The sequence below is a fragment of the Arvicanthis niloticus genome, chromosome 26 (genome assembly GCF_011762505.2).
Source record: "Arvicanthis niloticus isolate mArvNil1 chromosome 26, mArvNil1.pat.X, whole genome shotgun sequence".
Lineage (NCBI taxonomy): Eukaryota > Metazoa > Chordata > Mammalia > Rodentia > Muridae > Arvicanthis > Arvicanthis niloticus.
In genome coordinates this window covers 24,721,693-24,737,703 of record NC_133434.1, presented here as the reverse complement: position 1 = coordinate 24,737,703, position 16,011 = coordinate 24,721,693, and the positions used below count along the sequence as shown (strand labels likewise).

The window sequence follows — 16,011 nt, the reverse complement described above, 5'->3', positions numbered from 1 at the left end:
CTTGACAGCGCAAACTGTATTTTTTTTATTCTATCTTTTCTCCATTTCCAATCTAACTTTTCTTGTTCACTGTCAAGATCAGCTTGGCATAGACATACTTGCTCATAGATAGTCTAAAAACTCAAGTATGAACGTTGTGAGAAAGGACATATTTGGATTGAATTTATATGGTTTAAAAAGAGCTGGTATATAACTATCCATCCAAATCTGTCTGTTTACAGGTCTAGATAACCATCCAGATTTTGCTCCGATGATCAAGGTGATCATATCATACTACACTTGATAATCCTCTGTATACTACCTGCATTGTCCTCTAGAGTGCATGGTCGAAGAGACCTCTTACCAGTGTTCTTTACTCACTAATTCTCCTGGAGTAGCTACTTTTATTTCACATGTAAATATTTTATGCTGAAGTGAAAAGTTGAAAGAGTTATATCTAGATATGAGGGACACAAAAATACGTTGAGAAAAAAAATCTCAGAAGTTGGAGGTAGAAACATGGAGAGGACAGAAAGAGAAGTGATGATTGAGGAAACATTTCCCATTATCAAATATTTGATCAATTGTTGAGCCTAGCCTCTTTAGACAAGTACCATATGTTCCCACAGCTGAGGAATCTGTCTATTGGCTTTCCAGTAGGCTGATGGACACATGTTTGAAAATCCTAAGTGCTCATTAATTAACAAATGTGACTGAGATTCTATTTTGGTCAGTTTTCAACGAAGTAGATTGTGTGTTACCAGTAAAATACGTGAACGTAAGCGTTACCACGGTCAAGTTGTGAGAATGACTATCCCTCTCCTCTCAACTGTGTTGATCACTTCCCACAGGTTTTCATGGAGATGCTGTTTCTCTTTCCACATGGAAAATAGGTTCAGAACTCTTCTCATATTAGTAAATGACCATTGGAAATTGCCATTTTGTATTTCTAAGAATCATTTTTCACTATGTGAGTGTGTGGTATTGACCATCCCCAAATAATGCTACCTGGACTCTCTTCTGTATCTTGTATCAGTTCTGAGGCTGTCCTCTGACTTAGACCTTCAGATAGACTTGTTAAGATGAAATTGGTGATGAATTGGAATATGTGATATTTTCAGTCAGGCACTCAATTTAATTTAGGAAGTTATTGTCTCTATTTTGTTATTTTATGAAGCATCCCTGTTTGTTTGTTTGTGTTTGTTTACTACCTACTGGCTAATGTTTCCCTCTTTTATGCACACATTACCCATCACATATGGGCCATCTTCAGATTCTGTTAGCAAAAAACCTCGGTTTTTAAACTGAATCTGTCACTTGAATAAGTGATCCAGTTAGAACTGGAACCCATGACTTCTGTTCCAATTTCTTAAAAACGACCTTTAGCTTTTCCATCTCCTATCTTGATACTGCAAAGCATAAAATAGCCAGGACAGTGGCCAGTCTCCCAGAGCCTATTCAAAGACATTATTTGTCAGAGCAGAGGTTCCAACTTGGAATGTAGGCAATACACCACTCCCTAAAAACCGACAAAGGACTGGATAGCTCTCTGAGCTCTCTGAGCCTTACTTTCATCTTACTTCCAAGCTTGGAGAACAGCAGTTCTCAAATCAGGCAGCAGGGACAGACACAGCAAAGGTTTGTGAGCTTTAAAGTTTGATAGCTTCCAGCAGAGGGAGTGCAGCTTTCCCAAGCTTCTGGCAGTCTCTCACTACATAGAGTGCTGGTCAGTTTGGTTGATATTGTTGCCTGGTAAATGGAAATACCCTTCAATACCCATTTTTATCATTTCAGATTCCTAAGAGGCTCCAGAAGTTCACCCGAGTTTAGATCAGAAGCTGTCCACTGGGAGCAATGAGACAGAAAGTTACTTTCTGTGCTTTGTTTTCTACATTTGAACACTGCTGAAGCATAGTGTTCACCTGCTCGAGTTGTGACACACTAGAGACTACCTGCTGTCTAGTGAATATTCAAGACATATGATCCAGGGATAATAGTAACTTATTAATTTAGCCTTGAAAATATTTATAGGCCATTGCTATGCTGGATTTTTAGGAGTAATAACAATAAATAAGATATTCTCTTAACCCTATTGTAAATATTATTTTGAAAATTTGCTTTATTGTCCTAATAACAGCACACTATAATCTATAGTTTCTTTTATTGCCTTTGTTACAAGCTCAGTTCCAAACACTGAAGTCCAGTGCTTCCTGATGTTTTGGTCTCTGTAGTTGTCCGACTCACATCTTTCTAGTTGTCCTCACACTTTTATTTACACCCCACACTTTACTTGGTCAGTTCGCAAACCTTTAACTTGGCCTGTTTCATGTCAAGATCTGTGCTTTACCCTTCCTGGTGAACAGTCAGAGCCAGGCACTCTGGGAATAGGAGGGTTGCCAATCTGAAAAAGGTGATTTAAGTTAAGGAAATGACTTAAAGTTCTGGGGTTGGGTGGGGGTTGGGGGGTGGGAACAGAAGGACCAATGATCAAAGCATCTCAGAGGAGAACAGGCTGAATCCACAGCACAGGGCAAACTGTAAAAAGGAAGACCTGGACCAAATCTAGCCTGCGTGAGCCGAGGAGACAAGGGAGGAGGCTGTGAGCGAGAAGAGAAGCACCCACTAGAAGAGAAGCCGCTTTTATGCATTTTAGGAGCAGAACCAAGGGAGAGGGGGCCACACAGTCAAGCAGTTCGGTCAGGAGAAGAGGCATAGAAAGCACTACCTGCACACTGCAAAACAAGTCACAAGGTCAGCTGCAGAGTTCCTGAGTCTGCCTTGGGAAGCTGATACTGCTCGCTGCTGCCTCGATGTGAATATAGAACACTGGTCACATGTAAACCTTAGAGCCACAACAGGTCAGCTTTGGGCTTCACTTAGCACACATTAGAGGTGTACAGTTGCTATGGGATACTTGAGCCAAACAAAACAAAACCCACAAATCCTTAAGCAGATTCTATAAAAATATGGGCCCTGTGGGCTGAAATATGTGTACTATAATCACAAAGTAGAACCTTCTCAAATGTCTGCCCACTATATGAAAGATAAATTGTGTCTTTATATACCCATGGGAACAAACAAATCAACTACATTCAACAACGTGGATAAATCTCATCAACAGAACACAGGATGAAAGAATACACAGACAGGCAGGCAGGCAGGCAGACAGACAGACAGACTTGCAGATGGATGGACATACAGACACTGTAGACTACGATTGCCTTTGTATCAGCAAATGCTATGTTATTAGAAGCACAAGTGTAAGACCCCTCACCCCCACAAAGGGAGGACCTCCCCGAAGCCTCAGGAATTCACAACCACCCCAAAACTCACGAGACACCATTCTTGATACAACAGCATGAGGTATATTTCTGGATCAGTCGACTGATGGTCAATTTGTATCCCACGCAGGGGCAGAGGAACTGACCTTGTGGGCTGGGAGTGGAGGGTTTATATAGAGCAGAACCACACACCAAGGGGGGGCGGGGTGAGGGAGTTACCAAGAAAACATAACATAAAAATAGCAGAAAATTCCAGAGGAACCCAACCTAAGTGAGTCAGGGTCATGTGGAAAACACTCTGCATAGTCATTCTTCTCAAAAATGTGGTCTTGCCATGTCACTGTGGCCCTGCCCTGTCACTTGCTCAACTATTTCTCAGTTGCTCCGGACACAGTCCTGCCCTGTCATCGTGGTCACTAGTTTCTCAGCACCACCTAGATGACTTGCATTCCTCTCTTCCCTTTGTGGTTAGCCTTTTCCTGAAACCGGCCAGTCTACATTTTTAGCTTGCTTCAGAGAAAATTTTCCATGCCCTTTAAAGTGAGGCCTAAAGAAAAGCCTATATACATTTTATAAAATGATTTTTATAATTTTTCACTCTACACAAGGAATGGTTACCTGTAGTTGCCTGCAACTATGGGTAACTGGGTTCTCCTGAGAGGAAGCCTGGGAATTATAGGTGAGAGAAACATGGGGCCAAGACAAAGTATTCTGATCAAGGACCGAAGTTTAATAATTTGCTTTCACATATAAAGGGGAAGCCCCGCCCCCCAGAGTCTCTTCTTGGTTCAGCCCAGGGGCTGGGTAAGGAGATAGCAGTCCAGAAGGTATCAAGGCTAGCTCAGCAGGCAGTCCATTCTTCTTAGCTCAGGTAGCAGGCTCCAAGGCTCCAAGGCTGGTAATGCAATGCATCTCAGGCCCTACTGTTGCTTGGTCTATTGTGGTAAAAAGGCTCAGGCCTGGGGGAAGGGCACAGTTACCCTAGGCGTAAGGACTAGATTCAACCATGTGACTTGGTCTTGAGGTTCTGGCAATATTCTTTTTTTAAAAAACCAAAAAACCCAAAAAACACGTTTTATTGATTCTTTGTGAGTTTCACATCATGTACCACAGTCCCGCTCCCTTTGCAACCTCCCACCCAAAATAACACACACACACACACACACAAAACCATCACCAACAAAAAAAGCATAGAAAATATCTCATTGTGTCACAGTGTGTCCTACAGTATATCCCTTTGTGTACACATCTTCACTTGCAAATGTTCGTTGCAGAGTCATTGGTCTTGTTTGAGATCTCTGGCTTCTGTGACACCATCAATATTGGATCTTCATCAGGACTCCTGGTTATCCTATTGTTGGCTTGCTTCATGGAGACCCTGTAGCTTTGGATCTGTAGGACTGGCCCTTTCACAGGTCCCAACCATTCTTAAATGATACAGATTTGGGCATGAGCCAATTCAGAGCCCTGGGTCTTGGCCTGGGTGTTAGCTGAGCTGGTTCTAACTGTTGGGGATGATCTTCTTGTGCACTGCATAAAGGCTGCCTTTGTGTTATTCAAATGTTGATTTCTGTGCCAGCAGAGAGCTGAGTATTGTCTGGAGTTCTGTATTGTTATTCTAATTGGCAGCACCCCACATCCTATTTTGTAAACATTCACCTCCCTCACCTTCTGATTGGCTTAAAAAGGAGCTGACAGCTTAACTGAGGCTGGAGAGGAAAGGGGACATCTGGGCAGAGAGAGGGATTGTAAGAAGAAGAGTTGAGAGGTACTGGATTTGCCTGCCAGCCACAGAGGACCTCACCCACACCCACACCCACACCTCCAGAGCCAGCTCCATTGTGCTGTCCAGTCAAGACTTGGGGCCCACTCTCCCAAGTGCTGCAGCCTGTGAGGGGCTGGGCCAGCTCTCCTGCTCTCACACCCTCCGGGTTGGCTCAGTCATGCCTTGGTCATCAGGGCCAGCTCCAGTGTGTTGCCCAGGCCATGTGCAGTGCCCACAACCTTGAGTGCTACAGCCAGTAAAGGACAGGGCTAGGTGTCCTGCTTGCATGACTCCAGGGCCAGCTCTCCTGAGTACTGTAGGTGACAAGGGAGGGGGAAGGACATCATCCCTGCACCCATGCTACCTCACTAGGTGAGTGGCAGGGCCAGCTCTTCTGCACTCTCATCCTCAGGGATAGCTCACTTGCACCCCTCCACCAGGGCTAACTCTACCATGCTGCCAAGACAAGGTGTAGGGCCTGTTCTCCTGAGTGCTGTCACTAGCAACAGGCACACCCAGGTGAACCGCTCTTAACCAGGGCCAGTTCTTTCAGCTGCCACAAGTGGTAAGGTGTAAGAACAGGGAGGGAGGCCATCACCCCTACAGCCACACCACCTCACCAGATGAAAGTGTGGGGCCAGCTCTCCTGTGCTCACACTTAGGGCCAACTCACCCATGACCCCTCAACCAGGACCAGCACTACTGTGCTTTCCAGGTGAGTTACAGGGCCTGCTCTCCTTAGTGCCCCAGCTGGTGAGGGGCAGGGCTAACTCTCCTGAGCTCATGGCCCTGTGGGGAGCTTTCTTCAGCTTTCACCTGAGGTGTTGAAGGCTTGGAAGGGGCATTTCTCTCTGCCCATGCCACCCCACCATTAGTGGTGGGGTAAGCTCTCCCACACTCACAGCCTTGGGACTAACTCACTCACATCCCTGCCTCCAGGGCCAGCTCCACTGTGCTACCTGGGCAAGGTTGCAGGGCCTGCTCTCCCAAATGCTGCTGTTGGTGAAAGATGGCGCTATCTCTTCAGAGAGGGGAAGGACCAGTTATGTACAGCCCCTGGACATCCAGGTAGTCCCCCGAGGCTGCCCTGACCAGGGACATCCCCATGTTCTCTGGTGGTAATATGAGCCACAGACATTGACACCAACCCCTACTGCTGTGTTGCTATGGACTCAGACATGGCCCTCAGTGGCAGCTCAGGCTAGGACCTCCTCACCATGGCCCCAGGTGGCAGAGCTACCCACTTATAACAGGCTGCTCCCCCCCATTCTTGAGTCTCCAGTTTCATCTCTTGTCAGAATTCTTTTTCTCTCTCATCTGACCACTATATACTTGCATAGCATGGTGGTTCTTGCTGCAGGCTGGTCATGAGGCTGGTGGGTCACTGGATGACATCCTTTATCTGTGCTGCATGGTGTGGTGGTTAGTGAGTGTCTGTGGCCCACATATGCTATGTGCTGGTGGGCAGGTCTGTGGTCCACAGGTCTCTGTGCCTTCTTCCTCCTGTGTTGAGCTACCTGGATTTGATTTGATTTGAATTTTATGAGTCCTAGGCATAAGACAGCTTTGGCTACCAAGTCAGTTATCAAGCTAGGATGAGCAAAGGACTGCCATCTGCTCTGTCCTTGACTAATATAAGAACACCACCACCAACATGGTGTCTCTTTGCCCATTGCCAGGGAGCGTGTTCTGTTTCTTGATCTGAGTGCTCTTGTGTGTTTTTGTATTCCCTTTGTAGAAATTCATGGGGCTGTGCATTTTTTTTGTAAGAATATGTCGATGAAAATTGCAAGTAGACAAAAACATGGAAAACAAACCAATAAATAAATAGTCCTGGAAACCTCAATGCAGCAAGTCCTAGGATGAGTAGTGAGCCACACACCTGTGCCTCAATCCAGTGCCAACTGGGTACAGTGATCAGAGGAATAAGAGGTGACACCAGTCTCTCAGCTAGCACCTTAGCATGGGCAGCCAAGCCTGTTCATGGTGCAAAGATTGGCAGCATGGAACACAGCAAACAGTAACTGCCAGTGATATGTCCCAGCTCCTGGTTCAGGGCAGAACTACACAGGACCTCAGTTTTCACACATGTAGAATGGGGGTGACAGTATGTTGAATATATTGTTAGGCATCATGACTTGCATAGAGTGAAAAACAAGGAAGTGTTTGGTTCTGTTATTACCATGTGCCAGACACTTCAGTCCCCACAGCTCTAGTAAGAGGGAGATTTGGCCAAGCCACACAATCTCATTGCTAAATGGAGACTTGAACTCAAGGTTTCTCTTGAAAGCCTACAATTTAAGACTTCCTAAGCATAGATTAAAAACTCTTTCCTGGGATACATCATGGGAAATCACTCATTTGCAAGGAAAATTATAAGAGTTTGGATAAGTAAGGGTGATTTCCAAATAACTGTTTAATGGGACCCCTCTCAGATTCTCTGATTCTATAGGTACTTTGGCTTTTATTGCCTTTGGATTGTTTCATGGCTTTGTAAATTATCACCCATAGAAATGTAAGTAATTCATATTTATAGACATAAATAATTCTGCTCATTCTCTTGTGATAAAGTGCATCTTAACCCCATATAAAACTTATTTCAACATTTTTTTATTCCATGTGAACCTGTTATTTTGAATGAGTTACAGCATCTAACAAAGTTCCCCCCATTCAGCTAATGAGGTAGATCTTTGCTTATGTATTCATTTTACAATTATGTGCGAACCATAATTTTTGCTTTAAAGAAACATCCCCTAACACATGTGGACAGAGAGGTCAGGTTTAGTCCTGTGGCCTCTGTTTCCTGCAGAAGGCTCACTCTGCTATAGTGAAATCTGCTGACAGGAGATCTCAGGGGATTTCACAGGGCAGGTGCTAGGCTAAGGCCCAGGTTTGGCCAGAGTTGATTAGGACATTGGCAAGACAGTTGGACTTTGGGAGGACCCAATGTAGCCTGGGAGCAACCAAAAGTGAATACATGGGGTAGACTTAGGCCTCAGACTAGACCAATGGAGTTAGATAGTGAAAAACCAATTACAGCTGGGTGGGGACAGGGAAGTTATAAGTGATGGATTTTGGAGTTATGTTTAAGTACTCGCTTTGCTCATTTCCTGGTTCTGTGGTCTGGCAAATTATCCAAATTCCCTGCCAGAGGTTGGACTTTAAGTACCCACTCTCTACCACTGCTTCGTGTGTTTAAAGGCTCAGCCATCAACACAGCACTAATGGAAATGTCAGACCCTTTAAGAAGTGGAGTTAACTACAGTCTGCAGGTGGTCAAAGGCCATGCAATTGAAGGAAACCCTGGAACCCCAGCTTTTCTGTTGATCTCAGCTACTCCTTGGCTGAGAAGTTTGGCTTTGCAATGCTAGCCCCATGATGAGCTGTCTTACCACAGCCCCAAAGCAACAAAGACAATTGATCACTGGTGGACAGATTATCTCAGGCATAGCTACAGGAAAGGAAAAGTGCCTAATAGAGCCCCTAAATTTCACTTCTGCCCCTTTATCTATCTAACAGGAAAGTGAAAATGAAGTAACAAGGTACACGTGTTGTGTCAGCACTTCTGCAGGTTCTGACAAAGAAGGATGCTGTGAATAAGTGTGAATAGGGAAACTTTTGAGGGTTTTTATGGAGGGGAGGATTATCAGAGCACTGTTTATTTCCAGTATTTTCCAAAAATAAAAGAATAATTATAACCCTTCCCAAGTGACATACAACCCAACTCTCTCTCCATATATATACATACATGTATATATATACGTACATATATACATGTATATATACATATATATGTATACACACACATATATATAATCAAAAAGCATTTTAGAAAAAAAAAAAAAACAGGGGTGACTAGGGACACCCTCTCTGCTCCTGGGACTTCATGTCCTGTCATTCTTAGTCTTCCTAATCACAAGCTAGTAGCCCTCTCATGAGGTGGGGTGTGCTGTGATCCTTTGCTAGCTGGGAAGGAAAGTGGAGTTGGGATTTAAACCCATGCTAAATCAGTCAATCCCACTGTACTGTGTGAAGATTCCTGGAGTATAGGATTGGATACATTACATATGCATATAAAAAAATTTAAAGAGTAAATAAAATATATATGGAGGGAAAAAAATTCAATCTCCCCAAATCAGATATTGCAGTTCCATAACACAGTAAGGCACTGTATTAGTTACTTTTTTATTGCTCTGATAAGATATCATAACTAGAAGCAACTTAAGAGAGGGTTTATCTTGGCTTACAGTTCTAGAAGAATAAGAATTCATCATAGCCTAACAGACAAAGCGACAGGCAGGCACAGCAGCAGGAGCTGATTCACATTTTATTACATAGACACTGAAAGCAAAGAGAGAGGTCAGGAAGTGAGGCGAGGCTATAAACTCACAAAGTTTACCTCTAGTGACTCACTTCCTCCACCAAAGCTCCACCTCACCAAGGTCCAATAACGTCCCCCAAATAGCACCACTGCCTGAGGACCAAGTGTTTGCATATGTGAGCCTATGGGGCACATTTCTCATTAACCACCACAGGCCATGTGGGGATGCCTTGCCTTCCACTCTGTTAGGACTGAGGGCCTGTGTCAAGTCAAGACAATAGCCATCCAAGGATGTAATAGCTTTCCATAGATGGTATGAAACCAGGGTCAACTACGAGATAAGTCTCCTAAGTTTTTGAGGGCCCCGGTGGCTAACAAGTGCCAAGTGTTTAAATCTGTGAGTGCCATCTGGTTAGACTTCCATACCAACAATCCACTTGGGGACACTTTATCCTGATGACCCACTCATCTGTGCAGCTTCATCTTCTGCAGCTGAGAAAACCTCCCAGCAAGTGATCAAACACCGAGACCAGATCCTCTCTTGTTCTTATCTGTTCAATACGTTTATTTTCAAGATTCCATTTGTGGAAAGCATTTAAACAGCATCATTTAGAAGAAAGCATAAATCACTATTTGGAAAAATAGAGTAAGAAACACACATACACACATAAACTCCCCAAGCAGTCTAGACAGGGTAGCAGAATTATTGCCCTGCTGCCATGGATTGTGCAGCTGTGTTAGGTAGAAATGCTCTCTGCTTTGACAGTCTAGAATTTTCTAGAAGGAAATGAACACAGCAGGTCAATGGAATTTTATGCTACAGTGCATGTTGAGAAACTTTGGCAAGCCTGTCCCTGGTAAGGACAGAACAGCCAGTCCTAGTATTACCATAGGTATTGGACTGTTAGAAACAGGCGACTCCATCTTAGAGCAATGCCATCAGGTTGGTTCCTACCTTGTCTGGGCAAGCCTAATTCCCAAGAGTCCAAACAGCACCTTAGCCACCAGCAGCAGCAAAGCCAGAATGATGGGAACATAAAAAGATAATACTGCTGTTCTAAAAAAAACCAAGAAAACCAAACAGTTTCCCCCTGACCCCTGCATCAAACATGCTACCATTCTGTCCAAGTGAGGGGTGTAAACACTTTTGTCAATAAGCCACAGGTTCGGGAAGAGCAACTTTAATTTTCAAGTAGGTCATGAATATTGTTTCTTTTTGACATTTGTTCTCCCAAGGGATAAAACAAGTATACAAAGGTGCTCAAGTCAGGACTTCTTAATGTTACTTTTCCCTACACTCATCTACACTGGACCCCCTGGCCTCTAAACACAATATGTCTGGATATAATCTGTCCAGAAAAATGCAGGGTGCTGATAACAGTCGTAGAAGAATATCAAGCCCTATATTCATACAATACAATCTGACACTCAGCCATTCTGTGATATTCAATGATTCACTTAACCTCTGTGAACTAGATCCCTCCAGTTCTAAATAGCAGTTCCTGCCCCATAAGGTTACCCTGAGAATAAACAGCAGAATATAAATTGGAAGTTCCTGGCACAGCATCAGCTCTATAAATGGCAGCCTTTATAACCACTGTGGGGATGTGACTGCAGCTTTTTAATATCATGGTGAGGACCTTGTGTTAACAGCTGCTTCCAGGGGCTGTTAAAAAGATTGTAACTGTGATGCAGACACCCACAGCCAAACAGTAGATGGAGCTTAGGGACTCTTATGGAAGAATAAGAGGAAGGATTGCAGCTCCTAAGGGGTAGGAACTCCACAGGAAGACCAACAGAGTCAACTAACCTGGACACTTGGGGATCTCAAGAGACTGAACCACCAACCAAAGAACATACAAGGGCTGGACCTAGGCCTCCCTGCTCATATGTAGCAGATGTGCAGCTTGGTCTTCATGTGGGTCTCGAACAATGGGAGCTATCCCAAAAGCTGTTGCCTGTGTTTGGGATATGTTCTAGCTGGGCTGCCTTGTCTGGCCTCATTGGGAGAGGGAGTACCCAGTCTTGAAGAGACTTGAAGTGCTAGGGTGGGGAGATACCTAAGGGGAGCCCTTCTGCTCAGAGGAGAAGGGGAGAGTGAGGGGGTGACTGGGAAGGGGCAGTGAACTGCATGTAAAGTGAATAAGTAATAAACAAACAAACAATCACATTTTTTTAAGGTATTGTTAACTATGGTTCTCAATGGTTGCTGATAGATACCACACTGGGGCTTCACATTAAAGAACCAATCACATTAAGACTAAGAGAGGCATGCAGAGCTCAGGTGAGTAGTTAAGTCATCAGATGAAGGTCAAGGTTCTTCAAAGAAACTAGGCTGACAGGAGACAGGTCAATAGATGTTTTAAAATTCTAAGGGCATGGTTCACATGATTCTGGAGACCGAGAAGCCCCTTTGTCTGCTGTAGGAGAGCTGGAGACTCTGGAAAGCCAGTGGCTCCATTTCAGCACGACCTAGAGCTCCGAGAACAAGTCACTCTGATCGTATACTTTCCAATCACAGGGCAGGACAAGACCAACATCTCAACTGTCAACCAACCAAGGGATATAATTCAACTTCTATACCTCCCTTCTCTATACAACAGACCCACCTACATTGGGGAAGTTTTTTTTTTTTTTAAAAAAAAATGCAGTTCACCAGTTTTAATATTAATCTCACTTGGAAATAGTCTTAACACAGAATCCAGCAGTAGTATTTAATTAGTTATGTGGTCAGCCCATGGCCTATATCAAGCCAAGACATAAAATTAACCACCACAAAAATAAAAGCTTGTTCGTTGAGCATATGTCACCCCTACCTCATACCAGAACCTCTGTACTTGTCATGCTACTTTCCCTCCCTTGATTGATTTCAGTATTTTCTGCTCAGAATGATCTTTTCTTATTTCAGGTCAGATTAAGTTCTACTCATACACTAAGACTCAGTTTTAGCAACTGCTCAGGATGTGGTAGCAGCCACTTCTGAGTGTTCCCATAATGGCATACTCTCCCCTACTCTTCAGTGCTGTATGTATTTCTTATAGCTCGTATATCAGTGGCCCTGTGTATGTCCACCCCACATCACCCTGAGAACTTCTTAAGGACAGGAAGCCTAAATCACTTCTATATTCTTGACCCTATCTTCTAGATTTTGCAAGAATACCTAGCAGATTGAAGATGCTCAACAAACATATTCTTGGTGAGAAAATAGCTACTTAAATAAACAAATACATAATATTCATTGCATAGTGAAACATTATTTTATACAATGTATTTTATTTCTTTATCTATAAATATTGAGCTCAGGAAATACTTGAGATTTCTTCTCATTTTGTATACCTCGTGCTGGTTCCTAAACTCTAGGCTCAGGAGCAAGAATTTCATTTTACTTCATTTTAACTGATTCAACTAATTTGAGCTTTGACAAGTGTCTAGAGTGGTGAGAAATTCAACTTTAGTCACACTTGAGGGTGTCAAAGCATAATCTTCAAAATTCTAAAGATAGAATTGTATACAAATATGTAAGGCGCATGTGTCAAAAATTTACATAAGTTATTAAAGAGGGAAGGCAAAATGAACAAGGCTCACTTGAAGGATGATACAAGGAAATGATACACAGACGGTCAGTGATACAACAGTAACAAGGGAATAGCAGCTACTTAGGTACATAGTTAACTCTTAGTACAATAGCCAGCAGTCAAATCACCACTTTGGAGGCTGCTAAAGAAACATTCACATTACATCCAGGTAAAAATAATTTACTTCCTTCTAGGTTTCTGTAGTGGGTTGGCCTAATGCTGCTTGTATTCTAACTTTATGTGTTGGCCTCTAAGATTTGGAGTCTACACATAGCCTGAGGGGCCCTGTCCCCAGTTAATTCTGATTGGTAAATAAAGATACCAGCAGCCAATAGCTGGGAAGAAGAGACACAGGCACATAGGCGGGGTTGAGGTTCCTCTTGCTTGAGACCATGAGGAGAAGAAAGGAGGGAAGAGGCCACCATGGAAGAAGAACAATGTGCAGGAGGGAGAAGGAGAGCCGCCATGTAAAAGGGCCGAGAGAATGTGGTCCAGACGGCTGCTCAAATGGGTCAAGAGCAGCCAAGATGGAACATAGAAATTAATTACGTAGTAACTCAGGGTTGTCGGAAAGTGGATCCTAACAGCATGAAGATTAGACAGTTGACCAGCTATTTTTCTGCTTAAGGAATATTAAAATAAAAAGGCTGTGTGTGTGTGTGTGTCTTTCATCTAGGAACATAAATAGTCAAAGGTGGAAAGAAAACTGGTGCTGGGATTTTTTAAAATAATTATCACAATAGATTTCTGTAAGTATGGCGGTTTGAATGAGAATGGCCCCAGTTTGAATAAGAATGAATGCTTGTTCCCCAGTTGGTAGAACTGTTTGGATAAGATGAGGAGGTGTGGCTTTCTTGGAGGAGACACTGGCTTGAGGTTTCAAAAGCTTAAGCCACCCTCAGTTAGCCCTTTCTGCTGCATACGTGCTGAGGCTCAAGATGTACCTATCAGCTGCCATTGCAGCACCGTGGCTGCCTGACAGCTGCCACGTTCTCCTCATGATAGTCATGGCCTCTAACTCACCCTCTGCAACTGTAAGCTTCAAATAAACTCTTCCTTTAAAAGTTGCCTTGATCATGGTGTTTTGTCATAGCAAAAGAGAAGTAACTGAGACAAGAAGCCAGCATAATTTTACAAATGCTGGTCCAGTAAGCATACCAGAGTGCCCTTTTCACAGAGAAGGTAAGCAGTCTGTTCTGGAAACAATTCTACTAATGAACAGGGTAAAACTAGAGCTCAATAATCCATGGAGGTCAATGTTAAACACAGATCAAATTAGAGTCTGGTACAATGTGTGTATTTGGTGGAGGAGTCTTACGGGGCAACGTGACCTCGTAAATACAAACAATAGGTTATAAATGACATCAGAGCCAGTACAGACGCAAAAGAGAAACGAAGAAGTGAAGAATCCTGTACACGTTTTGGGTGACCATCTGGCTACTTCTCTAGTAGATTCGCTATGAAGAGAACTGTCACACAGAAGAAAACTAGACACCATTTTATGAACAGCAAAGTAAAATCCCACTGTGTCTTATCCACCTGCCACATTTCCGTCATCCACTCTTGTGCTGGAGGGCAAAACGGATGGATCTAGAAAGTATTCCATTAAATGAGGTCACCCAGTTTCAGGGGTAAGAACATCTTGTGCCCCTTCTCAAGTGCAGATCCTAACTTTTAGTGTCTATCTGTGTGAAAGAGTTTGTGAAAAGGCAAAGAATCATGAAACTAGACAAGAGACCACACAAGAGTGGGTAAGAGGTGCTGAGAAAAATGTCACAGATGATATGAAAGTGGGAAGGTTGCTACTGGGAGTGGGAGAGCATGAGAGAAGAATCCAATTTTATTAATCTGTATTTTTAAAATTAAGGTTATAAGTTATGTAGAGTGAAAAATTATAAAGGCCATTTTATGAAATATGTAGACTTTTTCTTTGCCCTTAGACCTGGGCAGAAAAATGCAAGTTCCAGAAAGTGGAACTGAATGTAAGATTTTCACTACCCCAGGACACTGCCCCTGAATCAAGCCTCAAGCAGTAGGCCCACCTATGGGTGGGAGAGGCCCAAGGCAGGAAGACACATTCCTGACTACAGATAAAGATGCTGCCACCTAGGTGGGGCTATAGCCAGAAGATAGTTAATCTGAAATAGTTGGTAATGGCAGGATAGGACACAATGACATGATAAAAACCACATTTTTGAGAAGAATGCAGGGTGATTTCCACATGACACTAACCATTCAGGGTGGGTTTCTCTGGAATGTCTCACTATTCTTATGTTATGTATCCTTGGCAACCCTTCACCCCCTTCCCACTCCCCTGGTTTGTGGTTTTTCCCTTTAAAACCCTCCACGGACTGGATGTTGGGGTCGAACTTCCACTCCTGCACGAGTGTGTGGTGAGACCGCTGGCTGCCAGGTTTCTTCCCTAATAAACCTCTGCTGATTGCATCCAGGTATGGTTTCTTGTGATCTTTGGGTGGTCGTGATTTCCTGAGACTTGAGGAAGGGTCTCCCGAGTATGGGGGTCTTCAGTTACATATGTTTTTTTATTCAGAGCTGTGTAGATTTGTCTCTTTGCAAGTGATTTCTGCATGTTTGTGCTGTAATTCAAAGTCATTCTGCAGTCCAGATGACATCTATAATGGACTGGTATATTGCTAGATAGATCAGTATTACAGTGAGTCTTTTCTTTGAGGAAACAATGTGCAGATTTTAGCTAGGTTCTCCCTTGTGGCCATGCCCTTTTGAAGCCAGAAACGAGGCATGAGAAAGTTGGGTAGGCATGCTACCTCCACCAAATGGATCCAGAGTAAGGGCTTAAAAATGTGTACTGAAGCTACCTTAAAATGAGCTGAACTTATCTGATCAGTCAACAAAGGAGACAGTCAAAACATTGTCAATGATATACCAGAGACAGAAGAATGGGCTGAGCCCGTATCCTGACAGAGACTCCTGAGGTATGGTGGTGATTCTTCAAAACCAGAGAGACTCCATTCTATTACTATCCCAAATTGATTTTCTATGAAAGAAACACCCTTCTCTACAGAAAAACAATATAAACATCTGTCTCTAGTCCATCACCCTAACCAATTG

The 16,011-nt window shown here is 43.4% G+C and overlaps 1 non-coding gene across 1 annotated transcript; it reads right to left on the bottom strand.

The window, feature by feature from the left end:
- Window positions 1-6,565: 6,565 nt before the first annotated feature.
- LOC143439490 (small nucleolar RNA SNORA48) lies at window positions 6,566-6,709 on the bottom strand. The gene has a single exon (XR_013107712.1). It is a non-coding gene; the product is annotated as a small nucleolar RNA SNORA48 (small nucleolar RNA).
- Window positions 6,710-16,011: the final 9,302 nt, after the last annotated feature.